The sequence below is a fragment of the Acomys minous genome (genome assembly GCF_964271855.1).
Source record: "Acomys minous genome assembly, chromosome: 6".
In the NCBI taxonomy this organism is placed as follows: Eukaryota; Metazoa; Chordata; class Mammalia; order Rodentia; family Muridae; genus Acomys; species Acomys minous.
The window spans coordinates 23,650,276-23,658,920 of record NC_140487.1 but is presented as its reverse complement, the minus strand read 5'-3'; the positions used below and the strand labels follow the sequence as shown (position 1 = coordinate 23,658,920).

General features: G+C 41.4%; 1 long non-coding RNA gene across 1 annotated transcript; it reads right to left on the bottom strand.

The window, feature by feature from the left end:
- Window positions 1-328: 328 nt before the first annotated feature.
- Window positions 329-8,429, bottom strand: LOC311600369. The gene is made up of 4 exons (XR_014780224.1): window positions 8,381-8,429; window positions 1,950-2,058; window positions 712-940; window positions 329-469 (listed from the first exon to the last, which is right to left on the bottom strand). It is a non-coding gene; the product is annotated as an uncharacterized lncRNA (long non-coding RNA).
- Between the last annotated feature and the right edge of the window lie 216 nt (window positions 8,430-8,645).

Here is an 8,645-nt window from a genome sequence, read left to right as displayed (position 1 = left end):
GCTGTTACTACAGCTACAAAAAGTTTTGATGACTAGCAAATCTTGTACTGTGATGGATGTTTTTCCAAAATGCCTGTTTATGTTGTAATTTATTTTCTTAATAAAGATCTTTCCCCTTTGGTGGTACCACTTACATTTGATACCCCTAGTGTGTTAAATAATTTAATATAATTTTCAAAGCTTGCTGGTGAATGTTTGTCGATGCCTCTTCTGTAAGACTGGAATCTGGAGGCAAGCTCTAGACAATTATCCAAATAACTGGGAGAGTGTTTTGAATGGCTTTATAAGCTCTCATATTGGTGCAGATATGATCCTTTGCAAGGCAGCCTAAGGCAATTTTGTCTTCAGCCCTGAACGGGTTTCTCTTAGTATCCTGATTGAATTTGAGTTGTGATACTTCACGATTGTCCATGTTGCTTCAGTTTGCAACCACAGCAGACCTCCAGAATTCATCAAAGCAGTAACCAGCCTATGGGGGCAGGGAGAGAAAGTGCTAGGGATCTTAAGAATTAAATGCTGTTGAATTAATTTATAGGCAGAAGAAGTAACCACAGGATAGCTAGCATGCCTCATCCTACCCCAACACTTTAAAAGACAGAGTGGTGTATGCTATGCATGGCTACGGTCCCAGGGACTTTAAGGAAACCCTACAGGTTTCTAACAGTCTCCTCAGTTTGCAAATAAAATCTACCAACAGTGGATATTACCCACCTGTAATCCCACAGTAACACACGGAAGGGACGGAACTTCACCCAGAAGCCTTTGCTCCAAAGCCAGATATAGTCACCAAATCAATCATGGATTTCCAGGCTGGCCCATGATGCTCCACCCAGAGTGGCAAACGATAAATGTCAGCGTCTATTGTTGCTTGAATGAACATCTTCCACAGACCAGGCTTCTGCAGACATTATCTTCTAAATCTCCCTGCAGTACAGAGCAACTGAGGAAAAAGAACTAGAAGCAGTTACTAAGTGAGTTGCCCAAGGTCACAGAGCTAACAAGTCCTAAGTCCAGGAACTTGGACCCTGATCGAGTTCTCACAATACAGTCCACAGACCAATTAGAGATGCAGAACTTCAGGGCCCCCTCCAGACCTATTGGTCATCATTTCTCCTTTCAAAAGACCCTTCCTGATGTGCACACACGTGCACACACACACATACACACACGTGCACACACATACATACACACACATACACACACGTGCACACACACACATACAAACACATACACACACGTACACACACACACCTACCCACACACATACACACACACACACACACACACACACACACACACACACACACACACACACACCCCTATCAATGGGAAAATCTAAAACCCATTTCCCTCACTGCCTCAAATCCTTGAAGAAGTCAAAGGGCCTGTAACTGTGACAATACCACACAATCAAGAATGAACACAGCCCACTCGCCTCAAGAACATTTAAAGATCACCACTGACTGAAACCTGAGACAGTCCAGCATGGTGGCACACACTCGTAATCCCATGGGCTCCTTGCTGTCTGCTACCTCACGGCTGCTGAGGTGGAAGCAAGCAGATCACTGGAGCTCCCTAGGTAGCCAGCTCGGCATGGTGGCCTAGCCTCAGAGCAATGTGAAATTGGAGGGAGGGAAGAATGGGAGGATACAAGGGATGGGATAACCATTGAGATGTAACAAGAATAAATTAATAAAGGAGAAAAAAAATTTAAAAAAAAAAAAGAATATAAGCTAGACAGTACATGAGGAGGAGACCCTGAGGCTGACCTCTGGCCTCTGCGTGGCCAGGTACAAATAAGTACATACACCTGCACACTCATGAGCACCCATAGGCACACACACTTGCACACACACACACAAACACATACATACACACGCACACACACACAGAGAGCAAACCTTTAATCCACAGAAGCACAGAGATTCTGACACTAACAGGAAACTCACAAGTGTAAAGCAGGAAAACCCGTGCATTTCAGGGAAATATCTCCACTATCCTGTCTTTATCTCGGCTTCTTCCCTTCTAAACAGCTGAAGGAGAGAAACTTCGAACACACTGGAGGAAAAAAAATAAGTAAAGATCAGAGTGTCAATTCTGAGAAGAAGTATGACAAATATACAACGAGATGATGTTCTAAATAGGTGGTAAAAACTAAACAAGTTTTAAACACGGACAGCAGGGGAGGTATCGCGATGCCCACACTGTCCATAGAAACATACTCCAGTTCTTCTTCTCGGTCTATTTCCTCAAAACCCTTGAGGAGCACATAGACCTGTAAAATACAGCATAAACAAGTAAAATTTATTTACCACAGCCTTCAGAGAAAAAGCGACTTTGGGGACGGGGGTGTAGGGAGTGACATTAAACTGCAATTAATGTTACAAAGTCACATTAGCACATAAATAATTTCCATGGCAGGTCATGAGATGTGCATGCATATTTTATCAGACTGTAAGAAATAATTTTTCAATCTGACCCTGATCCTTCTGTGTACTTTGAAGTCTGCAAATCAGCAGTATAGCCTATAAGTTTAAAGAAATTTAGAAAGAATTGTGGAGTTAAAAGGTACTTTTGATGTCTCTACTGTTTCTCCTATCACAAGGACATCCGCTACAACTGAAGAAAAGCAGAAATTGTTAATGCCCCAGAAACCTCCTCTGCAAGCATATTCGGTTAACCCCTTTGTGACCACTGCTTCCTCAGAGGTCAGAGGTTGACATACTTTCTAGGTGGTCCGATAAGTTTCTAGGCTCTGTGACCTTCCTTCCCTTTTTAATAACCTGCATTATTGTCACTGGTTTCGGCACACTCAGCTCCTAACGTCTCTCCCTGTCCTGGCTCCCTCATTTGACAGTATTACAGCCTCAATCTTCCACAGTCCAGCTCCCAAGACAACGCATCCCACTCAGAAATCGTCAGCGGCTTCCTTTCACCTGCCAAAGGAAATTCATGCTCAGATTTTCGCAACATGGCCCCCAACTACTTTGTAATCTATTTCCCACAGCTCACCCATACTAGCCTGTATTCTCAGGTCACAGTGATCTCCTTGCTGTCTGCCACCGCGCAGCTTTCCCGCTCTCGACTTTGTTTATGCCAAGGTTGACGAACAGCATAGATTGGGGGCCTGGATTGCCTGGCATTTAGCTCCCGAGGGAGCTCTCCTTGGCTAAGTGGCTCTGGACAAAGCATTGAATCTGTCTGTGCTTCGTTTGCTCATATGTAAAATGTCAGAAGCTCTGCCCCGCAGGGATGGCCTAAGAGGCTCTTCTCGGGTTGACACAGTGTGCTGAGGTTTTAGAAAGCTGCACGGCATGGAGCAAAGGCTGTGCTACATCAGCAGGTGCTCATCCAGGGTTCGAATCCACTCCCCAAAGTCCAGGTCACGTGAATGCTCCTCTGAAGAAATAGTTGGCTCGTAGTGCAATGAAAACTCCTTGTTTTCACTCTGTGGGAGTCAGCACTAATTCTTCTGCATAAAGACCTGACTGAGTACAGGGGTTAGAGAGATAGCTCAGAGGTTAAGAGCACTGACTGCTCTTCCAACAGTCCTGGGTTCAATTCCTACCACCCACCTGGTGGCTCACAACCATCTACCCTGAGATCTGGTGCCTTCTTCTGGAGTGCAGGCAGAACACTGTATAAATAATAAATAAATAAATCTTAAAAAGAAATAAAGAAAGAAAAAGAAACCCTTTAAAAAAAAAAAAAAGACCTGAGTACAGGGCTCTGTCCTATACTACTAGGCTTGCAGCTCAGTGAGGATGGCCACAGCTGTGTTCTGAGTATCATAACAAAGCCTGGTCACTCGTGTCCCCGAGCAAGTGTTCATTTTAAAAGTGAAAGTTGGCCTCCTCTAGCATATTAACTTTTGATTTGTTTCTTCTTTTGTTCCTGCTTTATCTCTGTATAAATGAAAATATAACCAGGAAGATTTATCCATATATTTTAGATCCTTATCTGCCTTGTCTTTATCTTGCCAGACACCAGCACAGACTCATATGCCGAATGTAAAATGTAAAGGGCAGAAAGGAAATGAGAAAAAGAAGGGGAGGTGACAGAGGTTGGTCTGATGTATTTTGAAGCCTACTTGCTGCCTTGAGGAACACATTCTCACATACCCCAAAATGATGTTTGTAACCTTGCCTAAAAAATGTATTCCTGTTTCACCAATAATAAGCCAATACCTGGGCAGGGCCAAAAGAAGGTAAGCATGGAAAAAGTACTCCGGCTTGTGGAGTGAAGGATCTTGGAAGGAGAGGAGACAGGAATGGAAGAGGAGAAGGAAGAAGGCTGCCACCATGGGTTAAGTGGAGGAAGAAGCACATGGCCAGCATGGCTGGAGGATCTGGCCCAGACGAAGGACATTAGCAAGTATTTGGGATTATAGATGGGAGGTAGCTCGATAAAAATTATTAGAAGCAGATGGCATGGGACAAGGGAAGAGAGATATGGAAGGTAGTTTAGAGGATTAATATCTGTCCTGCCCCAAGTGAAGCAAGGCTATTTTAAAATATAACAGGTATCTGTGTTTTTATTGATTGATAGTGGGAAAGAAAATACTGCTATAATAATTATAACATTTATTATACCCTACCTTAAAATTAACAGCAACAGGGAAAAAAGACCACACACTATTCAATTGCTTGCAGAATTTACCCTTTGCTGATTCCCACTGCCAGAATACTTTTGTTCAGGCTAAAAGAAAAAAAAAGGTACTAGGCCATAAAAATCACCTTTATTATGCAATGTTTCTCCAAAATTCTCCAAAATATATATGAATATATATTTTGTCATAAAAAAGGAGACTGTAGAGGTGTGTCTACAGGAATTGGGAGAATCGTCAAACAAGATTCTTCTGGACATTCCTTACAGTTTCTGTGGATACTGTACCTCAAGGTTAGATCGGAGATTTCTCCAGAGAAACCCCAGTATCTTGCTCACAACTTAATCTAGAATTATTCTGGAATCTCCAAAATTTCGAAAAGATGGCAAGCCAACCAAGAAAAGGGTATGAGATAGAAAGTTCTAGAATCCTATTATCCAGCATTCATGACCCTCTAAAGTTGCCACCTCTTTCAGAAATATCAAGAGGTCAGAAGACAGAACCTGAGAATTGACACAAATGCTTCCAAATTGTCTCAAATCAAAGCTTTCTCAGGACCCCCTGCCCCAAACAAGCAGATGGTCCTGTCAGACATAGCCAGGAAATACACAAAGAAGACATTAGCAGCTGACCTGGGCATTAAAAGGAAAAGTGTAATATTTCCGGGAAATATCTGCCATGAACATCACAGACCAACAGCACTATGGTGATAATGGTCAGAATGATACATGACGGACTTGTCCATGGACATGACCTGACGTTGTCTCCCACTCACTGTATGGCCTCTGCAGTTCTACCTAAACTCCATGATCCTCTGCTGTCTATAGTGATTTCTTTAAAAAAAAAAAATGTTTGTAGAACGCCTAGTACAGTCAGTCAATGCTAACTCCAATTAAAAGTTTTTTAAATATATTTTATTAATTTATTCATATTACATCTCAATTGTTATCCCATCCCTTGTATCCTCCCATTCTTCCCTCCCTCCCATTTTCCCCTTACTCCCCTCCCCTATGACTGTGATTCAGGGGGATTTCCTCCCCCTGTATATGCTCATAGGATAACAAGTCTCTTCTTAGTAACCTGCTATCCTTCCTCTGAGTGCCACCAGGCCTCCCCATCCAGGAGACGTGGTCAAATATGGGGCACCAGAGTACGTATGAAAGTCAGACCCCACTCTCCACTTACTTGTGGAGAATGTTCTGCCCATTGGCTAGATCTGGGTAGGGGTTTGAAGTTTACGGCCTGTATTGTCCTTGGCTGGTGCCATAGTTTGAGCAGGACCCCTGGGCCCAGATCTGCCCATCATAACGTGCTTCTTGTAGGTTTCTAGGACCCTCTGGATCCTTCTATTTCCCCATTCTCCCATGCTTCTCTCACCTACAGTCCCAATAGGATGTCCTCCCCTCTGTCCCACTTCCAATTAAAAGTTTAATGCAAAAGTGATGACTCTACTTTTTAGGCATTGCACTAGCATAAATTAATTGCAAAAAAGAATAGATCTCATTGTGATTTTTTCATACATTTATATATAATGTTCTTTGGTCATATTTGCCCCCTCCATTGACCTCTCTTGTCCTTTCCCCCAGCACCCAACCTCCCACTCCTGCCTCCAACTTTGCTGCCTCTTTCTTCCCAAATGGTCTTCCCTTAAAAAAGAAAGAAAGAAAAAAGAAAACCCTACGATGTTAATATAATATGACAGAGAATAGGTGCTTGGCCTTGACTAACTATATCAATTTTAAGTAAGCTCTTATTTACCTGCATAGTGTTCCTTTTTTGCCTATCATACAAAAAGAGTTTCAATGTGAGATTATCACAAATGCTATGCCTATTACTCTCCTTTCCCTCCCAATCCTGCCCCCGGGTAGCCCTACTTCTGTGTTCATCACATACACACACATAAACATTCTGCATGGATAAAGAAACTGTGGTACATATACACTATGGAATACTATTTAGCTATTAAAAACAAGGAATTCCCGAAATTTGTGGATAAATGGATTGAGCTAGAAATGATCATAATGAGTGAGTTAACCCAGAAGCAGAAAGACTCAAATGGTATATACTCACTTATATCTGCATATTAGCCCAAGGGGCATGTCCCACGAAAGCCTTCACTTACCAGGAAACTGAGACAGAGGGGAGGACGTTCTAGTGGGACTCTAGATGAGAGAATCATGGGAGAATGGCAAAGTAGAAGGATCCAGAGGGTCCTAGAAGCCTACAAGTAGAACATTATGATAGGCAGATTTGGGCACAGGGGTCCCGCTCAAACTAAGGCACTAGCCAAGGACAATACAGGCGGTAAACCTTAAACCCCTACCCAGATCTAGCCAATGGACAGAACACTCTCCACAGTAGAGTGGAGAGTGGGATATTACTTTCTCACATACTCTGGTGCTTCACCTTTGACCATGTCCCCTGGAGGGGGAGACCTGGTGGCACTCAGAGGAAGGACAGCAGGTTACCAAGAAGAGACTTGATACCCTATGAACATATACAGGGGGAGGTAATCCCCCTCAGGAACAGTCATAGGGGAGGGGAATAAGGGGAAAATGGGAGGGAGGGAAGAATGTGAGGATACAAGGGATGGGATAACCATTGAGATGTAACAAGAATAAATTAATAAAGGAGAAAAAAATGAAAAAAAAAATAAACATTCTGCAAATGAGAGATAACATACAATACTTGTCTTTCTGAGTTAGAGTTATTTTGTTTAATATAATGATCTCAGTTGCACCCATTGTCCTGCAGATCACATGCCTTGGATTTTATTATAAATGAGTAAACTCCATTGTGTGCCACATTTTCTTTTTGGGTCCATTTGTTTACAGGAACCTAGGTTTATTCTGTAACTTGGCTACTACAAAGAGTGCCATACAAGATGGATACACAGTTCTCTCTGATACGCCGACTTAGAGCCCTTCAGGCATATACCCAGGGTTGGCATAGCTGGGTCATAAGGTAATTCCACACCAATATCCATAGAGGCTGGACTAATTTACACCCCCCTCAGCAGTGTAGAAAGGTTCTTTCCCTACAGCTTCTCCAGCAGTTGTTGATGGCAGAGCCATTGTTCTTGAAAGTCAAGTGTTCACAGTAATAAAATACTACCCTCACCAAGTAAGATCTGTTGCTTTTTTTATTCTGGCCAATCACTAATTAGTACATTTTGATTCACTGATCAAGCACTTAATCAAAGTAGTCAAATATAAAATGTTTATAAATTAAAGTATATAGATTCTAAATAAAAACCTGATCCATAGAGGGGCAAGTGAGTTCAACATTATGGAAATTTTAACGTATAAAAAAAAATTAAGTAAAAATATTCATGAACTTACTTTTTCACTAATGCCTACTGATGTCTATTAAAATGTTAGAAATTACATGCTGTCGACAGCCAAACTCTGCCAAGACAGGGTAAGCAAGACCTCAATAGTTCCTGCCTCACAAATTTGTCTGTCAGATATATTGGGCCAGAAGGCTGAAGATGATGCTCCAATGTTCTATAAAGTTTTGAGTGACTATTCAGGCAGCAAACTGTCTCTGTCATGTTCTCATTTTGAAAGCTGCTAATCTGAAGTTCCTGTCTACTCAGATAATTAATTTTATTCCTTCTCAAGTCTCTGATGTGGTTGAAGACCAGATAGTTTAGTTTTACAATTAAGCTTAGTTTGTTAGGGGTTAAAATGTTTTTAAGTCTAGGTAGATGTTTTAAGTTGATAGATATGAGATATGATAGATATTGATTTACATTCAGAATTTTAGACTCACCATGATAAGAAAGATGTTCTCCTTAAGGTTGCCAAATTCAAATAGTCAAAACACTATGAATGTAACATTTATATAATTCTTGATTGTTCCATGGTTCTTCTTGCTGTAGGTAGTTTGTTATATATGTGTGTAATAATATAAATGTATATATAAAAAAGAAAAACAAAAAAGAAAAATATTGAAAAAGTTAAAAAATTACATGCTGGATTGAAAATATTTTGTCTAAGATCATTAAAATAACAGCCACTGAAATCAAACACCCGGG